Genomic DNA, 21,479 nt, shown 5'->3' with positions numbered 1-21,479 from the left:
TTTACCCTTTATTGTCTGAAGTCGTGAGAACTGATGCAAAAGGAAAGGGCATATCTTAAGAAGTGTGCTGTGGTAATGTCTTGTGTTATTTCTTCTGAGGTTTGTTGCTTGGGCATGAGAGCTGATTTCAAAGAATAATGGAAGGAACAGTAATTTCCTCCATGAGGTATGCTGCTATTATGTATTTTTAAAAAAGACACAGTTATGACCATTGATGGGTTCCACAGAAAGTTAAAATGGATCTCTTGGGTCCTTTTGTTTTAGGAAATGGATAGGCTTTGATAAAAAGCACATGTGAAATGAGTGGAAGTAGCTGACCTGCCCTTTCTCACCACTGAATCAATATCTTGGAACTCCCTTCCTAAACAACACTATGGTGAATCTTGAATCATTACTATCCATCTACAATCTTCTCAATTGAATTAGGGATGGACAAAATAAATTTACCTTGCTAGTGACATTTGCATTCCAAAAATGAATTAAAATCTTACATGGAAACTTGTCATACTTTTAATAAATCTTCCCCCACCAGTATATTGGAGGCAAGCCTTAATGAGAAATGAGTATGCTTGGTCTTTTAATCTTGTATAAAACTTTGTTTTAACAATAATTTATGATCATTTAATTATTGTAATAAATTTTTGTGCGATGTGAGAGAGTTTGGTAACTACTTTGCAATTGCATTCATGCATTAAGTTAATGAAAGGATATAGTTGAATCAAATGAAGATGTTGGGGAGAATATCAATCATATTTGTCCAGCAATCACTGTCATGAATTATTGAAAAATAAAAATCCTAGTTTTTCTATCCTAGCATTGTAAACTGTAATAGTTGCCTTGTAAATTTATTTTGTTTTTGAATAGACCTCTGAATTCCAGACTCAGTATTGATGCCACTTAAATAGGGCTAACTTTATTCCTCTCTCTTACCTCACAAGCTTTAGAATTTTCAATCAACATACTAGCTTTAGCTACTCAATGCTGAGATAAAAATCACATGTTTAACAACTTGCAATCTAATGTTGAAACAAATAATCTCACGGGGATTTAGAATCTGAGCATTTGGGGATACTATTTATATATATGGAAAATATCAACTGACCTTAGTCATGCATTTGAAGTGATAAAATCTAACGGACTGGTTACTGTCACAAGTAGACGTATGCATAAATAGATGTTGATAGTGAATTTGAGAATATCTGCTAAACAAGTATATTATGAATGCCAATCTTATTTAGAAATTCATTGCAGGAAGTTGATCATGTTAAACATGGAGGAAGATAATTGTAAAATAGTAGCCCAGAATTTGTGATTGTAATGTAGCAAAACTGATCATACAATTTTTCAATATTTCTGAAAAAAAAAGGCACACTTTGTCATAGCTTTAAGCCCTACACCCATCAGGACAATTTGCAAGAATACCAATGCACATGTAAGCAAGATGCTTGTACAAAATGCCTGAAATGTCATGGTGATTGGCTGGCAGGTAGCCTTTGGCAGAAGCAGTGCCATAGAGAAAGCAGCAGTTACATGATTGACAGAAAATGGCGTTTTTGTAAATTTAAAAAAAAAGTTGTTCTAGATTCAAAATAATGAGGAGAAAGTGAGGACTTCAGATGCTGGAGAGTCAGAGTCAGAAGTGTGGCACTGGAAAACTACAGCAGGTCAGGCAGCATCCAAGGAGCAGGAGAATCGACATTTTGGACATAAGCCCTTCACCAGGAATGCGAAGGGGGCTGAGAGCTAAATGTGTGGGTGTTGGGGAGGAGGGGAGGGGTGGGGTGGAGCTGAGGGACAAGAGGGCAGTGCCAAATTAGAGGGTTGGATCTGGAATGAGGTGGGGGCAGGGGAGATTTGGAAACTGGTAAAGTCAATGTTGATGTTGTTTGGTTGAAGGCTCCCAAGGCAGAAGATGAGACGTTCTTCCTCTGTCAGGTGGCTTGGATTTGGCAATGGAGGTTGCCGTGGACTTGCATAACCTTGGGGGAGTGGGAGGAGGAGTTAAAGTGTTCGGCTACAGGATGGTGAGGTTGTTGGGTGCATGTGTCCCAGAGATGTTCCCTGAAACACCCCGCGAGTTGGCATCCTGTCTCCCCAATGTAAAGGAGACCACATCAAGAGCAACAGACTGAGTAGATAAGGTGGGTGGATGTGGATCTCTGCCAGATGTGAAAAAATCCTTTGGGGCTTTAAATGGAGCTGAGGGAGGAGGTGTGGGCACAGGTTTTACATCTTGTGCGGTGGCAAGTGAAAGTGCCAGATGTGGAGGGTGAGTTGGTAGGTGGGGAGGGGTTGTGGTGGTGTGGACCTAACAAGAAAATCATAGGGGGAATAGTCTCTGCAGAATGCTGATAGGGGTGGGGAGGGAAATATATCTTTGGTGATGGGGTGTATTGCAGGTGACAGAACTGGTGGAGGAGCATGCGCTGTATCCAGAGATTAATGGGGTGGAAGATGAGGACTAGGTGGGTTCAATCTGTGTTGTGGTTTGAGGGGTGGGGTTCAAGGGCGGATAGGGGTTATTTGGTGTGTGTCCCAGAGATCTTCCCTGATCCTCCAAGAATAATGAAATGATGAAACTATTGTCAATGTCTGGCATTTCATAATCATTCAAAACAGTTGAAAACTGTTGAAACTCTACTTTAGAAATGATATAATTTTATGTGAATTTTCTTTCATTGTAAAAGCCTTTGGAAAAATTATGCCTCATTGAGTGGAGCTGGAATGTCCTAAATCATAATTAAATCATTCTGCACTACATCATGGTGCTTTGCTTCTTCTGAGTTTGAATATATAATCACTGTCACCTTACAGAATAACATTTCTGGTTCTAAAAAGAAAACTTCCTTAAGTTGTCAAATGTCTGCATGTCGATAAACAGTCCATATAATTTGTTTGAAAGTTTGTTTATGCTTTTGTGTGAGACATGCATGAGAATTCCTAGTGCTTCATTCGGCGGCTCACTGAAGGTGTTACCTCGTACGGTGACGAAACGTCTGAAAACGAATCTTCCAGCTCAGCAAGCAAACCTACATCGAGAACCTCAACCTGAGCTACATAACTTCTCAAAACTCGTTTATGCTTTTTTCCATAATTCCATGTGAATTTACTAATCTTTATATTTTTCTCTGTCAAAATGATCAACAAGTGAAGGATAATCAGTGCATTGCATTTTCATTTTTGTGATGTTCTTCAATGTGACCAACCACTGTTCCAAAAGGGAACAGTGATGTCTTGTCTGTTCCATGACATCACTGTTGCAAGAATCTCTTGAAGTAACATAAGAATTAAATCTAAGATGGTAGTATAATTTTCTATGCGAACCAATATGTAGACAAGTAAATATTTCATCACAGCCTGTTCAAGTTTTACTCATGTCACTCTAAAGCTTAAATAAAATCTCATCCTTTGGTATGTGATAAAATGTGGTTGGCTTTAAAGAAAGATCTTCCTCAATTGGCTGCAAAATGAAAGTCATGAAGTCACGATGTTTTTGATCAATGATTGGACAGCATTAAGAATATTGCTGTGATCATGAAAAAGATTATTTTCAATCAACCACCATATTTAGTATAGAGTACTGCTGTAGCTTTTAGACAGTATAAAAAATCAATAACTGACAAATAGATTCATTTTATTCTGTCTATCTCAACAACGTATCCCTTTTTGTTCCTCTTACTAACCTTAAATTGAAAGCCAGGAATTGATTGGTAGACTTTGGAAAATGTGAAGCGATGTGGACATGGAGAATGGATTGCAGAAATTGTAAAGGTCATATAAACATACAAGATTGATGGACATAAGAAGATTAACTTCACTTTCAGATTGCCTGACATATTCATTAGCTGGAACATTATGACAAGGTACTGACTCTATCCAACTGCTTGTACCTTTTCAAACAACCTAGGCAGTATGTGACTAGCTGACCCACTGGGAGAAGGGTGTAACTGCTGACATAGCAAAGAGACTGTAAGGGGGTCTCAACACTGAGGAGATTTCTGAAACACTCAAAACAGCAAAAAAAGACATGATGGGCCTTTCTTGTGGAGAGGAAAATCTAATTAAAGCTCCTAATTTTTGTGATTCTTGGTTGAGTGGATTCAAAGGAGGTGTCAATGGCCCAGTAGCATCTCTCTGGCAGACTCCACGCAGTGGAGGAGTTGCTTGACTAATGGAAGAACCCATCTCCATTAGAAAATAGTTCTTGTATTGGTCCTTGAGTGGCAAATCTAAATGTCCTACATAATAGAAATGGATCTTCCAATGTTCTTTCTGCCAGCCCCTGGGAAATTCCCGTGGAGGTTGTATTGTGTTGAGAAACGATCACAACCTGGCTGCCCCCTGCTTTCTCGTTTCATCCCACTTCTAACTCCATTGCTAAAGGGCTGGGAAAATTCAACCCTTGAAGTTCTTTGTAAGAATAGTTTTAGTGAAATGATCACTGTGTATTAATGAACAACATACTTTTCCGGGTCTGCTAATGTCAGAAGTCAGAAATTTGGAGCTATATATTGCTGCTTCGATTATTTTCTTTACTAAAGCCCAAAGCATACCAACAACTTTGGTCCTCTGGCTTTGACATGCTGCACTACATTATGCTGCTTTGCTTTTTCTGAGTTTGAATATATAATCACTGTCACCTTATGTCCACTCTCCTGTTCAATCAACCTTTCAAACCAATCAACCTTTATTTTATCAAATGAATCCAACAGTCCAATAATGCAACAGATCAAGACTTTTTCTTGATTTTTAGTTTTAGTCTGTAGAAAGCATCCTGACGCTCCTCGAATTTTGTCCCTCTATCAAGTTGAATTCAACCAAACTTCTGTTGCCTATTTTTAAACTAGCATCAAGTTCCATCTACCCATCAATAGTGTCCTCAGTGACTTACATTGACTCCTGGTGTGGCAAAAAAGTCAATTTTGAAATTCTGAATCTTGTTATGAATTCCTCCATGACTTCAATTCTCCTGGCCTGCAATTTCCTTGAATAGTGCAGTCATCTGGAATCCCCACAATTCTGGCCCCGTGGGATTCCTGTTTTGATTGTTTCTTCAAATTTTTAGTCACCATTCTTAAAACTACTTAATGTCCTGCTTTCCAATTTTATTTGATTACAGTCTGATGAAGTTCATGGGACATTCTACTACGTTAAAAATTCTCTTAATTTGTTCATAAGATGCATGTTACCAGCAAAGCCAATACTGAGTGTCCAATGTTAATTACCCTTGAGATTGTAATGGTAAGCGACCATCTTAAATTGCTGCAAGCCTTGCAGTGCAGGTGTGGTAATATTGCTTCGGACCAAGATGGTGTGTGGTCGAGAAGGCAATTTCTAGCTGGTGGAGTTCTTGCAAATCTATTGCTTTTTCTTCAAGATTGGAGAGGTTGGAGCTTGAATGGTACTTTGAAGGAAGTTCAGTGGGTTGCTGAAGTGCATCGTGGATCATTGACACCACTGCCAGTGGTGAAGGCACTTTAGACCATAAGGCATAGGACCGGAATTAGGCCATTGGGCCTATCAAGTCTGCTCTGCCATTCGATCATGGCTGATATGTTTCTCAACTCCATTTTCTTGCCTTCTGCCTGTAACCCTTGATCTCCTCATCAATCAAAAACCTATTTATCTCTGTCTTAAATGCACTTAATAACTTGGCATCTAAAGCTACCTGTAGCGATGAATTCCACAGATTCACCACCCTCTAGCTGAAGAAGTTCCTCCTCATCTCAGGAATTGGAAAAGTGGCAAAGCTGACTGAGCTGCAATGGTCTCAGAATCTGATAGAAACAATTAGCAGATGAATGCGAGAGATACAGAGCACACTGATGGCAGTGTAATGAGGGGAAATTCCCAATCCAATGTGCTGTCCTTCTCCATCTCAGGAAATGCTCATGCTAATCCAATATTAGCAGCACCCACCAGACAGAGAAGATGCTGAGGCTAATGTTTGGATAAATCAACAATATGTTCTCTCTAATTTTTCACATCATGACTTCTTTTCTGCTATTATTTCAGTTGACAATTTCCCCACCTCACTGAGTTACTTTCCAGACATTATTTTCATGTTTAGTTGACCATTTCACCATAATCCTCTTCTTTACTTTCCTCACTTTTCATCTGTAAAATCATACATTAATGAACAAACATTTTCTGTTTCAGACTTCTGGTCCTTTTTGTAATTAAACTGTTTCCTAAATATAAAAGATAATTCATTGTAATGTATATTGAGTTCAGACATTAAGCCGGGTATTTTGCAGCAAATCAGCGGCATTGTTCTGGAATTATTTTTCCATTTCTGTACGATTTTTGCTGAAATGTATTTTCTATCCCAAAATAAAACAAAGGGAATGCAATGATTTCAAATGGACTCTGCAGAGGATCCACTTTTGCCACTATAATATGGAGATGTTGGTGTTGGATTGGTGTGGACAAAGTCAGAAGTCACATGACATCCGATTATAGTCCAACTAGTTTACTTAAAAATCACAGTGATTTCAAATAAACCTGTTGGACCAGAACCTGGTGTCGTGTGAGTTCCGACTTTGCAATTACATTGTGAGGTTGGTTGAACCAGCACTTTGAAATTATTTAAATACAGAATGTTAATTCTAGTTTAAAGGAGGATGCCACAGAAATAAAGCAGTAGGGATTGCACAAAATGCTTGCTAGAAGCTGCAAGATAATTCTGTTCAGCTGAAAGCCGGGAGCTGATTGAATTAAAATTTGCCACTTAGGAACTGATGAATTTCTATTCAAGTCATCCCTCTGTCGTTTGCTTCTCCTGATATCCAAATGAAAATCCCTTCTATCTAAGCTGCCTGAGGAACAATCAGCAAAATATTAATAAATTCTTCAGTCCTTAAAACTGTCCTCCACTCACTTATTTTTGGACTAATTGGATCTCTGAGTTTCAGAGATCAGACGAGAAAAATAATTGAATGATAGACGAGAGCTGGATTTCATGCATTAGGAAATGTGCGATGATAAATCTTCACTGCTTGGAGTCATGCCTCACACAAAAGATGGTGATGGTGGTTTTTTGGAGGAAAAACATTTGATCCCCAGGATATTGCTGCAAGAGTTCCTCAGAACTTTAGATGTAACTATCTTCAGTTGCTTCATCAATGACTTTCCTTCCCACTTAAGTTCAGTAGTGCGGAAGAAACTAATGATTACAGTGTTCCGTTTCATTTATAACATTCTAAGGAACTGAAGCAGTCTGTGCCCATTTACAGAATGACCTGGGCACACTTCAGGCTTGGGTTAATAACTGATGAGTATAAATGCATCATACAAATACCAGATTATGGCCAATTCCAATTAGAAAGAATCTAACCATCTACCCTTGACATTCAATGGCATTACTGATGTAAATCCTCAATAATTGCCAAGGTGTAAGATGCACCTACTAACTTTGCTCCCACCATCCTTTTTTTCTGGTTGGTAATATAAACAAAAATATCTGATAGCCTCAGGGAAAGGTGGGTCTTGTCTTAAACAAGATGCAGTTAATTCCATATTGGCAATTAGGTGCAAGTTAGAATGACCTAATAATAGACATTGGACTAAACCTCTTGTTTTTGGCTTAGTGCAAGTTGTGTCATGCTTTTTATTTGTTTCACTCTGTGAATCCTAGCAAGATTTCTCACCACAGCTTACAAGATGTGCTTCATTAACTACCCGTCCCACCTCCTATGGCACCTCTCCAATGTGGTTTACTATCCATTTGACCACAGACTGTTCCCAGAACAACTCACCATTCACTGCATATATGCCCAAAGACCAGCATCCCTGTTGCTCATGCTATCTTTTAAAGGCTGCTGTGTACCCGATTGAGACATAACATTCCAATGCTGCCCTGCTTGTCACAGAACAGTTTTTCCAAAGACTCTGAGAAGGAGAAAATAGTGATGCATCTCTCTGACAGGGACTTGGAGGTTTTGGTGCAAAAGGTGTTGCAGAGGAGGAATGTCCCTTTCTTGAAGAACCAGCAGAGGAGGCCATGACGCCAGACCCTGAAGGCACGGTGTGAGCTTGCCACCTGGATCACTGCCATTTCCAAGGACAGGAGGAATGCCCAGTAAGACAGGAATGACTCATGTCCTTAGTTTGCTAACCCAACAACAAATCTGCTATTATTATACTGGAAACAGTTGATCAGGGAATTTTCCCATTTGCTTCTATCTTTCAATAGAGCCCAGGGATGTTTCAATTTTTCCAGCAATAGGCAACTTGCAATAAATAAATATTATTGGCATTTACACAGTTAATTTTAATTTCGCTGAAGTTTCTCAGTTCAAATAAAGTTTAACTCTGTATGAAGTGTATGGAGACATATAAATATATATTTCGGATGTTCTTGAAGAGCAATTATTAGTGATAAGGTCAGGCTTATTAAAAGAAAATCCATGCTACTTTAATTTTTCTCTGGTAATGCTTGTGCCATTTTTACAGTTACAGTGAAAGGTCAGCAGTAATGAATCACAACCTGTGTGGGATGGCTAATTGTTTTACAAGCTGTCCTTGTATCATTATGTATGTCTGTGTGTGTGAAGAGGGAGGGATGGTACTGGAGTGGTGGGGAGTGCAGATAGGGACAGTGGTTGGTAGGGGAAGGTCCTGTGCAGTCCTTTCCATTCCTTCATCCACAACAGTTAGCATGCAATTGCTCTGTGACCAGGTTGTAGTCAAAAGACTTTGATTTTGCAAGGCAACATAGCATCAACAAATGAAATGCTGTATAAAGTGTGGTTGCAATATAAAGGCAAGTAACATTACGAAACATGGTGTGTGAAATCTTAGCGAACAAGAAGTAGAAAGCAGCTTTGGCAAAGGGTCAGTTAGATTCGAAACGTCAGCTCTTTTCTCTCCTTACAGATGCTGCCAGACCTGCTGAGATTTTCCAACATTTTCTCTTTTGGTTTAAGAAGTAGAAAGCAGTGGGATTGGGGAATGTAAAGCTGAGGTATGCAAGTAGACAGTCTCTGATCTGGACTATATGGCAATGGAGAATCAATGTGACATGGTGTTATAATGATGGATCAGAACCTTGAAGTCTTTATAGGCATTTTTACTTTTAATTTTAAAATGCATTATTTTTAAAAGGAATATTATTACAGAAAACACATGCAGGCTTTACACTCAGATAAAACAACTGCAAAATCTGAAACAAAAACAACAATTGGGAAGAAACTCAGCAGGTCTGGCAGCATCTGTGGAAAATCTGGACTTGAAATGTTAACGTTGTTCCCTGATGAAGGGTAACTTGCCTTGAAATGTTAACTCTGCCTCTTTCTCTCTGCCAGACCTGTTGCGTATCTCCAGCAATTTCTGTTTTGGTTTTACATAGATTTAAAAATTGGTGACTAGTAAAATTCTGTGTGAAGGAAATGGAATGTCACTGTAAATTTTCTGTGAATTTCAAATGGGAAGAGACTGAATTTTGAAGATAACAAGGGGTTGACAGCCCCTGCTGAACAGCAAACCACCCCTTGTGGTTTTATCCCAAACTGCAAACAGTCATTTTCTTGTCCCCTGCGAACAACATATTAGAAGCACAGAAGTAGTTTGTTCAGCAAACAATGGCAATGCTCCCAGTTTACTCCACTTCAATGTTCAAGTATTCACCCATTGACCAATTCAGAGACTGACCTGCATATCTTCTTTTCCTACTTTTGTCTTTTGGGTCTTGCAACTTATTTCCAATCTGTGTGCTGTTAGTATTTCCTTTGTGTAGTGATTCACTCATTATTTCTATTGAGTCAAAAAAATCTGTTTAAATTGTCTCTTTCTAAAACAAACATTCATTTGGACCTGGGATAAAGGGATCCACAGAGAAAGGATCCTTTCTAAGTTAAACTTGTTACATCCAACAGAGAGGATGGGTAAACAAAAGGCAGGAAAGTTCATCCCCCCTCACACAGGAGCCAAACAACTGAGGAATTCCATCTGGAATTATAAAGGATTGGGTACCACACTTATGATGTGGTCATCAAATTGGAAAGACTAAAATACATACTATGAATAAGGATAGGAGAGTTTAAAAAGAGAGAAGGCATTCGGGTATACAGGAGAGCTCGAATATCAGAGGTAAGCAAAAAAGGATACTGTTCTTTGTCAGGATGACTGGGGTTGATGAAGGATGAAAGAAATGATGATTTCAAGTGAAAGGAGTTTATAGTGAATGAATGGAAATAAATCCATGAATCCAATAACGGTTGTCAACAATGCACACAAGCTTGGTCAATGTACCAAGTTGGAGAGAAGAATGATGGGAATGAAATTCAAGGGAAACAAAAAGTGCAGATAAAGATTAATGGTAAACTAGTTGAAGAAGCTTATCTGAGGAATCATTTAGTGAGGAGAACAGAATAAAATATAAGGAGCAGTGGCCAAAGCCAGAGGAGAAATTCATAGCTAGTAAAGTTCATAAAACTGTCAGAAAGCTGTTGTGAATTCTAAAATCACTCTGAAGATGTTAGGTAAAGGTTTGTGTAGAAAATAAACACGAGAGTCAACCTGCTTGGTGAAATCTCCATTCTATGCTGTAAATTGTATGTGCCATTTCAAGCAATAATTTCATGTGGATTGATAGTAAACTAGATATTTTTTCAAATTTTTGAGCGATTCTATTGTGATTTGTGAGAAAAAGGTACAATTTGTATTTAATTCCAATAAATATGTTGACCCAAATGCTATTTTCCTACATTTTAAAAATGGTATCTAAAGCATATTATCATTAATTATTATGCATCTGGAATTAACTTTATTTTAATCTCTAAACTTTAAGTAAGGTTTAAATAATCAATTGTATTTCTAAGACAGCTGGTGGTTTTAAAAGACTTCAAGATTGAAATTTGAATTTGTTAACATCACCAATACCATGGTAAACGATACCCTAGTCTCCAACTGACATGGCCAGCAGTGAATTATACAAACCAACATTCTTAACACCAGTCTGAAACAGAGTTACCATTTGAGTAAATCAATTTAATGGAAAACTTTAGTGTTCCAGGTCTCTATTAGCCCACATGCTGACCCCTTTGGGACTATGACCTGAAAATGATTGGTGTGTATAAGAGTAGCTACTAACTATAACAAAAAGGGATAAACACAGGGAAGAAGACTGCCAATTTTTTCTTTTCAAAATGTATAAGTTTGACACCCTGACAAGGGTTTTGCTCCATTTGCAAATCCACAACTGTTACAATGAGGCATGTGGGCATATTGGGTGAGGAAAAGTTGAGTTTGTCAATGATGACTATGGTTGAAATAGTGACCATCTGTTATGGAGAGGGAGAGAGACAGAGACAGAGACATACATCTTGGAGGAAAGAGATTCCAACAGGCCAGCTCAAACACATGGGTCATTGTCAGTAATATTCTTTCTCAGATGCAAAGAACGAGATAGAGAGTAAATATTGTGGGAGTTTGGGAAATGCTCACATAATATTTTAATAAGGAATATTTTGTTAATAAAATCAATTTGAATCACAAACCCAAATCTGTGACCCCTTCCCTCCTTGGCAAAACTGTTTAGTAATAATGTTTTAACACATAACCTGGTCAAAGTGTCCAAAGCACAGATAATAAGATGTGATAACGATCTGATAATTTACTCAGATACATGATCTTGAATCCTAAATGGAGTATGGATGCTTAAGTGAAGCACTGAAGAAGATCTAATGTCCATAAAATATATCTTAGCAAAGTGTGACATCTTCAGGAAAGTAAGGAAATAAATAGGAGAGAATTGGTAAATTTAAAAAATGGAAACATTAAATGCTGCACCAATTGTCTGCATTGTTGAAAACAACATAACACTTAATCTTTTTCACTCTTTTTAAATTTTTATGAGCAAACACCGCTTAATATAGTCACTGTAATATCATTTAACATTAATTTAAGTTCATTTTCCCACATTAGGTCACACAGAGTAAGAGCACATTAGTGTATTGTGGGTAATCCTCCAATTATATTATAATGTGGATTTGTAAATGTTTAAGCAATGTCAACCATTTTTTTATATTAAATATGCTTGGACCACACTCACTAAAGTTATAATTGAAGTGGGCTTTTTTGCTGTCTTCTTTAAGTAGTGTGAGTGTCTCAGAGTTATTTTTGGTTTAACCACTAAAGTTTAGCAACCAAAAAAAGCAGACGTTTAAGCAAAAAGAGAAAATGGAGTGAAAATGTCAAGGGTAAGAGGCTGCTATGTGGCATTTAAAGAATAGCAGAGTGGCTGTCAATATCTCTTCAACAGAAACTTACTGATACATACTGGTAGCTATGAACTGACTGTTACACAGCTGTTGCATTTCATGCTGTGTAGCTGACAGTCAACAAAACAATGTTAAAACAGATGAATAAAATGGCCAATGTGCATAAGAAAAGACCCACTTGTCCATCCAGCTGAACTTAGTGACGTCCTATGGTCCCTCAAATGTTCTACTGTTGGGGTGGCATGGTGGTTCAGTGGTTAGCCCTGCTGCCCTGCAACACCAGGGACCTAGGTTCAATTCTACCCTCAGGCAACTGTCTGTGTGGAGTTTTCACGTTCTCACTGTGTCTGCGTGGGTTTTCTCCAGGTATCTGATTTCCTCTCACAGTCCAAAGATGTGTATGTTAGGTGGATTAGCCACAAGAAATATAGGGTAGGGGTGTGGGTTTGAGTGAGTTGCTCTTCGGTGTGAACTCGATGGGCAGAATGGCCTGCTTCCATACTGTAGGGATTTGATGATTCTCTGGCACTGTCTTCTGTGTCAGAGAATATGAGTTCAAGTCCTAACCCAAGACCTGAGCTCAAAATCCAAGCAGGTACATTGATAAGGAAGGAATATTATTGGTGATGACATCTTTCAGGTGAAACACTAAGCTGAAGCCCTGCCTGTCTTCTCAAAAGCGCATAAATTATCTTCTTGCCATTGTTTCAAAGGAGAGCAGAGCATGAATGTTCTCCCTAATGTCCCTGTAAATATTTTATATCTCAAACTACATCAGGGAAATAGATAAAGCGAAGAATTTTGGAGATCTGAAACAAAAACAGAAATTACTTTTGATTGAGTTAATGTTTCAAGTTATAATCATGTCAGACTTGAAGCATTAATTCTGCTTTCTCCCAACAGATATTAACAAATCTGCTGAGTTTTGCCAGCAATTTCTGTTTCTGTGTCATGAGAATGTATTATTGGCTGTGAGCACATTAATGTTTGAGTTTTTTATGTACTGGATGCAGGTTTGTTCGCTGAGCTGCAAGGTTCATTTCCAGATGTTTCGTTACCTTACTCGGTAACATCTTCAGTGGACCTAAGGCGAAGCAATGCTGAAAATTCCTGCTTTCTATTTATATGCTTGGGTTTCTTTGGGTTGGTGATGTTATTTCCTGTGGTGAAGTCACTTCTTGTTCCTTTTCTCAGGGATTTGGTTGATGGGGTCTAACTCGATGTGTTTGTTGATAGACCCATCTACCAACCCTGAAAAAAGGAACAGGAAATGACTTCACCACAGGAAATGACTTCACCACAGGAAATGATATCACCAACCCAAATAAACCCAAACATATAAATAAAACGCAGAAATTTTCAGCATTGCTTCACCTGAGGCCTACTGAATATGTGACCTAGTAAGGTAACAAAATGTCTGGAAATGAACCTTGTGGCTCAGTGAGCAGGCCTACATCAAAAACCTCAACCTCAGCTACAAATCTTCTCAAAACTTGCTTTGTTATATACAAATTGGCTGTTGTGTTTCCAAGATTATAATGGTGACTACATTTTTTAAAAAAGAAGTAATTGTCTGTTAAGAACCTTGGTATTTGCATAGTGTGTGCAATATGTCTTATAAAGGCACATTTTTAGATAGCGGTTTCTGAATTAAATCCTTATCAATTTATTCATCACCTAAAGAAAAGGCATTCCCCTGCTCCTTCTGTCATTTTATTGATTTTCATTTTGACTAAGTTTTAAAATAGTTAGAGAAAAGGATAGACCCGTTCTAAGAGTTAAAGTTCTAAATTGGAGGAAGGCAAATTTTGACAGTATTAGGCAAGAACTTTCAAAAGCTGACATGGGGCAGATATTTGCAGGTAAAGGGACAGCTGGAAAATGAGAAGCCTTCAAAAATGAGATAATGAGAGTCCAGAGAAAGTGTCAAGAGTGTGGTGCTGGAAAAGCACAGCCAGTCAGGCAGCATCCGAGGAGCAGGAGAATCTACGTTTTGAGCATCAGCTTTTCATCAGGAATGAGGCTTGTGGGCCAAGGTTACTAAGAGATAAATGGGATGGGGGGTGGGCTAGGGGGGAGGTAGCTGGGAATGTGACAGGCAGGTGAAGGTGGGGGTGAAGTGATTGATCAGAGAGGAGGCTGGAGCAGATGATGGCAAGGAAGATGAACAGGTAGGACAGGTCAAGAGGATGGTGCCACGTCGGAAGGTTGGATCTGGGATAAGGATGAGGGAGGGGAAATGAGAAAACTGGTGAAATCGACTTTGATCTCATGTGGTTGGAGGGTGCTAAGGCGGAAGATGAGGCATCAGGTGGTAAGGGTTCGGCGATGGAGGAGACCCAGGGCCTGCATATCCTTGGGGGAGTAGGACGAGGAGTTAAAGTATTCGGCTATGTGGCAGTGGGGTTTTTTCGTGCGTGTATCCTGGACATGTTCTCTGAAGCCTTCCACAAGTAGGAATTGCCCTCATAACCTGTCCATCTTCCTTCCCACCTACCTGCTCCACCTTCCTCTCTGACCTATAACCTTTACCCCACCTCCATCTACCTATCATATTCCCAGATACCGTATCCCCAGACCCCACCCCATCCTATTTATCTCTCTGCCCCCTTGGGCCTTCCCCACATTCCTGGTGAACACTTGAAATGTCAATTCTCCTGCTCCTCAGATGCTGCCTGACTGGCTGTGCTTTTCCAGCACCACACTCTCGACTCTGATCTCCAGCATCTGCAGCCTTCACTTTCTTCCAGAGATAGTATGTTCCTGTTGTGGTGAAGGGCGAGGCTAGGTGGTATAGGGAATGCTGGATGATTAGAGAAATTGAGGTTTTGAGCAAGGAAAAGAAGGAAGCATATGCCAGGTATAATCAACAGGGACCGAGAGAATCCCTAGAGGAGTATAAGGGATGTTGGAATGTGTCATAGAATCCCTACAGTGTGGAAACAGGCCATTTGATCCAAGTCCACACCGATCCTCTGAAAAGTAATCCATCCAGACCCATTCCCCTATGTGCTCTACGTTTACCCCTGACGATTGCACCTAACCTACGTATCCCTGAACACTATGAGCAATTTAGAGCGGCAAATTCACCTAACTTGCACATCTTTGGATTGTGGGAGGAAACCGGAGCACCCGGCAGACACTAATGCAGTCACAGGGAGAATGTGCAAGCGCCAAATTTTATAATTAAAAGAAATTTCAGTGGGTTTTTCTGAGGTGGGCAAATGGCTTGTGTTGCTGTTTTTCAAATCCATGAATCCTGAAGCTCTGGTTCAGCAAACTAAAGTAATTCTCCATGACTTCAAGTACCTTTGTACAACAATATATTTGTAAGCTGCTGTTGTTGTGTGGGCATACTGTGTATGAATGAGGTAGCATTCTAGTGTTGACATTTTGTATCTTGTGCTTACAAGGCTGTGATTTTAGCATTCTGCTCACCATGTACTGCAGAAATTTTATTTGAAGAGGTTTTCCATGCTGTGTTAGTGTGGTGTTTGTTTCTGTTCAATTTTTAGGACACATATTACAAACATCAAAATACAATCTATGGATGACATAGATGTTCCATCAAAGACATGGTTGGTGATTGAACAGCTTCTTAGAAGGTTCTGCATTTTAAGATCGCATCTATTGTTTGTTTGAATATACTTAAGAGGGAAATCAGAATGGCAAAGGAGCCATGAGACAGCTTTGGCAATTAAGGTTAAGGAGAATCCAAAGGTTTTCTATCAATACGTTGAGGACAAATGAGTAACTTGCAAGAGAATGGGGCCCCTTAATGATCAGCAAGGCCGCCTATGTGTGGAAATGCAGGACATGGGGGAGATACTAAACCTGTATTTTGCATCTGTGTCTACTGTGGAGAAGGATATGGAAGTTAGGGAACTTGGAGGAATAAATAGCAATATCTTGAAAAATGTCCGTCTTACAAAGTTCGATAAATCTTCAGGAATGGATCAGGTGTACCCTAGAACTTAGTGCGAAGCTAGTAATGTGATTTCTGGGCCCTTTGCTGTGATACGTGTATCACCGATAGCCACGGGTGAGGTGCTGGAAGACTGGAGGTTGGCTAACGTTGTGCCACTATTTAGGAAAGGTGGTAAGAAAAGCCAGGGAACTATAGACCGATAAGCCTGACATCAGTTGTTTGAGGGGATTGAGGGACTGGATTAACAGGTATTTGGAAAAGCAAGGAATGATTAGGAATAAGAGAAAGTGAGGACTGCATTTGCTGGAGATCAGAGTCAACAGTGTGGTGCTGGAAACAAATGCACAGCAGGTCAGGCAGCATCCGAGGAGCAGGGGTAGGCCGTTCATCAGGAAACCTCCAGAAACGGATCTCCTTCTGGATCCTCCACTCCATATTCATGGCCATGTGCCTCCACTGACTCTCCCTTCACTCAACTCTGCCACAGCTCAGGGCCACACTCTCCCAGACCTGTAAATAATTAGGGATAGTCAACATGGCTTTGTGCACGAGAAATCATGTTTAAGTGACTTGATTGAGTGTTTTGAAGAAGTTTCAAATGAAGGAAGAGTTGTGGACTTTGGCTATATGGACTTCAATAAGGCATTCAATAAGGTTTCTCATGTCAGACTGATTAACAAGTTTAGATCACATGGACTACAAAGAGAACTAGTCATTTGGATGCAAATTGTCTGAAAGGTAGGAGATACAGAGTGATGATAGATGGTTGCTTTTCAGACTGGAGGCTGTGACCAGTGGTGTGCCACAAGGATCGGTGCTGGGTCCACTGCTTTTCGTCATTTTAAAAAATTATTTGAATGTGACTATAGGAGGTATGGTTGATAAGGTTTCAGCTGACACCAAAATCGGTGGTGTTGTGGACAACAAAGAAGGTTACCTCAATGTGCAACGAGACTTTGATCAGATGGGCTGATGGGTTGAGAAGTGGCAGATGGAGTTTAACTTTAGACAAATGTGTGGTGCTACAGTTTGATATGGCAAATCTGGGCAGGATTCACACACTTAGAGGTCCGAGGAAGTGTTGCTAAACAAAGAGACCTTGGAGTGGAGTTTCATATTTCCTTGAAAGTGGAGTCAAAGGTAGACAGGCTAATGAAGAAAGCATTTGGTATGCTTGCCTTTATTGATCAGTGCTTTGAGGATAGGAGTTGGAAGGTCACCTTGTGGCTGTACAGGACATTGGTTTGGCCACTTTTGGAATATTGCATTCAATGCAGATCTCCCTACTATAGGAAACATGTTGTTAAACTTGAAAGGGTTCAGAAAAGATTTGTAAGGATGTTGCCCGTGTTGGAGGGTTTGAGCCATAAGGAGAGGCTGATTTGGCTGGGGCTATTTTCCCTGGATCGTCAGAGGCTGAGGGGTGACCTTAAAGATTTATAAAATCATGAGGGGCATGGATAGTGAGAGAAACCAAGGTCTTTTTCCCAAGATAGTGGAGTTCAAAACCAGAGGACATAGGTTTGAGGTGAGAGGGGAAAAATTTAAATTGAACCTAAGAGGCAACTTTTTCATGCAGAGGGTGGTGCGTGTATGGAATGAGCTGCCAGAGGAGGTGGTGGAAGCTGGTATGATTACAACATTTAAAAGGCATCTGGTTGGGTATATGAATAGGAAAGGTTTAGAGGGATATGGGCCAAATGCTGGCAAATGGGACTAGATTGATTTAGGGTAGCTGGTCAGCATGGACAAGTGGGACCAAAGGGTATGTTTCTCTGCTGTACATCTCTATGACTGTAATTCACAGAAAAAAAATGTAAACTTGACACAAATGTGCTTCACAGTCAACTTGATACTGAGATTATTCAGAAATCTATGGTAGTGACAATGGTCACAAGCTGAACAATTAAGAAATGTTGATGTCATCCTAGGTTGTGAAAGGTATCATGTAAGTGGGACTTCTTTTTAAACAGCTTACTTGAAGACCATTACTTCCTCTTGCCTTTGCTCCAAAATATATGTTGGTACATGAACGTCAAATCCAGCATCTGCAAAGTTTGGTGTATTTCTCAAGTAGCAGAGGGGCTTCCACAAGTTCAGCACTTAACAGAAAAGAAGGGGAGAGGGCGAGATTTTAGATGAAAGGGTGACAGAGAGGTAAGTGGCTGATGAGAGCAGCTGCAGTATTCGTCTTAATAATCAGCTCATGGTAATTACATATTTCTTTCCACAAGGGATAAAGATGTGGGCTTATTTAATGACCTCCTGCTCTTACAAGAAAGTGTGTGTTTGTAATATTCATGAGATTTCATACACACAGTCCCAAACTGTGGAAGCAGCAGGCCATTCGGCCCATCGAGTCCACACTGACCCTTCAAAGAGCATCCCACCCAGACCCACCCCCTACCCCTGTAACCCTGCATTCCCTATGGCTGTACTATGGTCAATTTGACATGGCCAATCAACCTAACCGAGATGTTTATAGATTGACAATCCCAGTCAAATAGTTTGTTTGCAGTGTGTGTGTGTTGAGAGGTGTGGGGAAGTGACCATTACATGGGTTATGCAAGGGACTGCAGGATTTAGAAGGAAGAGAAGGAGCTAGGGTGAAATATCATTCACTGGTGATAGAAGAGTGAAGGGTAGTCAGGAAGGGGGTTATTATGAGGAAACGTCATTTGAGGTGAGAGGCAATAGTCCTGGCAACTCTAAAGTCATTGAACTTTTGTCCACATTGTAGCCACAATTATGGTGTCAGTATTAATTCCTCTCTCAGCTCTTCCAGCTGGCAATGGAGATGTTGGAGCAGATTTTCAAAGAATCATTGAGACTTGAGACATTTTAAAAATGGGAAGCCAGCCCAGTTCAGAAGATTTACCTCCATTTCTGTCTGATCCTATTTTGCCGGGGTGCAAGTGGAGGGTGAAGGGTAGTATTACAGGTGAAGGGAGCACATTGTGATCTCTAGATGTGGGAAACCTGAAATCATTAGGGTCAATCTGAACTCAGTGCAAACAATTCTATTTTGGTTGGAGCAAGGCTTTCATCAACAGAGAGTTCTGAATCTTTGGGGTTGTTGAAGAAAAGGTAAAGTTGACATAGTCTTACCAGATCATAGAACCGCTCTCCCATTAGAGAGAGACAACTGGTGGTTGTTTAACCTAACCATCATGGCTCAGATGAGGGAAGCAATTGAGAAGGAGGGTCCTTCATTGAATTGAACTCATATTATTGGAATCACCCTTCATTATAAATCAACCATCTAGCTAAACTGAAACCCAAACATGTCTTATTAAGCAGATAAAGTCCGGTAAATTCTTTTGTATCAAGCTACTGAAATGGCAAAGCATTTTTTTTAAATTGCAATCTGTCTACTGTGCTGAAGGACTTGGAAAAACTCTGTTCTATCCATGTTACTAGTTGTTTGTTGATAGAAACCCAGTGTTATCATGATAGAATTTTTGATGCTTGACAGCATTCTGCCATTTACACATTTAAAGTTTGATTGACAGCTTGAACATTATTAAACATTTAGATGTCTTCGTGGAATTATGAATACAAAAGGGACTAATTACTACAGGGGATTTGCATATTTAATGAGCATTCTTGAATTGCACTTTTATATCATGAATTCAATAGATAATTAGAATCTTAGTTTATTTCAACACAGCATGGCTGTAGCTGAAGGGCATAGGTTGGTGTGGAAGAGGTGTGAATTGGTTTCACATAGGCTTTGAGAATTTCTTGCCTATCCAATTTAATCATCCAGAATTTTAACTATGACAGGGATGGTTATTTCTTCCAGGAAACTATATTGTATGTTTTATAATGCGATCATTTTTACGCTGAAATATTGAAGGCATCATTTGAAATGACTGATTAATAGTGAATCCAAATGTTCCCCAACTGGAAACCATGGATGAACCGGGAGAGCCACCTCCTACTGAAGACCAGATCTGAGGTGTACAAGTCTGGCAACCCTGACCTAAACAGAAATCCAGATACGGCCTTCGCAAGGCTATCAGATATGTCGCGAAGCAAATAAACAAATTCCATACGGACACCTGTCGAATGTGGCAAATTTTACACAACATAATGGGCTAGAAAGCAAAGTCAAACAGCATCGTGGACAATAATACATCCATACCCAACGAGCTCAGTAAATTCTATGCTCATTTTGAGAAGGTCAGTGAAACAATGTCACTTGTCAGAACCCATGGTCACCACTGCAGATGTTAGATCAGCCTTCTGAGTGTGAACACATGGAATGCGACTGGCCCAGATGGGGTTCCCAGCTGTACACTCAAGTCCTGTGTGTACCAACTGGTGGGAGTGTTCACAAAAGTGTTTAACCTCTCCTTATTATGTTCTGAAGCACCCACTTGTTTCAAGAAAACCATTCTCATGCCTGTGCCAAAGAAAAATCATGGAGCGCGCCTCAATGACTACCGCCCAGTGGCTGTGAGCTCCTTAATTATGAAGTGCTTTGAGAGGTTAGTCATGGCTCACATCAACTCCAGCCTACCAAATTGCCTTGATCCTTTGCCATTCGCCAACTGGTGCAACAGGTCCAGAGGTGATGCCATGTCCCTGGTTTTACCCTCATCCCTGAAACATCTCGATAACAAAGATACCTATGTCAGACTCCTACTTATAGACTACAGTCCCACCTTCAAAACCATAATTCCAAACAAACTCACTTCTAAATACTGCGACCTATGCCTCAGCTTCCCCTTCTGAAACTGGATCCTTGACTTCCAGACCCACAGACCACAATCAATAAGAGTAGGCAACAAACACCTCCCTCAACATAATCCTCAACACCAATGCCCTGCAAGGCTGCTTACTCAGCCTCTTATTGTGCTCCTTTTACGTTCATGACTGTATGGTCAAATTGTGCACCAATTCCATTTTCCAAGTTTACTGACGATACCGCCATTATAGGTTGGATCGCAAACAACGATGGAACAGAATATTTAATGGCATGGTGTAAAGATAACAACCTCTCCATCAACATCAGCAAAATGAGGGAGCTGGTCACTGACTTCAGGTAGCAGATAGGAGGGCATGCTCCTGTCTGCACCAATAGTGCTGAGGTAGACATTGTCGAGAGTGTCAAGTTCCTTGGAGTGATGATCAGCAACAATCTGACCTGGTCCACCCACATTGACATAATGGCCAAGAAAGCACTCTTACCAATTTTTGTAGATGCACAATAGAAATGTAATGCATCCTATCTGGTCAAGTCCACAAGTAAACTACAGAGATTCGAGAACACAACCCAACCAATAACACAACTCAGTCTTCCATACATTGACTCCATCTATACT

Source organism: Chiloscyllium plagiosum, chromosome 3, assembly GCF_004010195.1.
Source record: "Chiloscyllium plagiosum isolate BGI_BamShark_2017 chromosome 3, ASM401019v2, whole genome shotgun sequence".
Taxonomy (NCBI): domain Eukaryota; kingdom Metazoa; phylum Chordata; class Chondrichthyes; order Orectolobiformes; family Hemiscylliidae; genus Chiloscyllium; species Chiloscyllium plagiosum.
The sequence above is the reverse complement of the archived record's forward strand: the minus strand, read 5'-3'. Positions refer to the sequence as shown.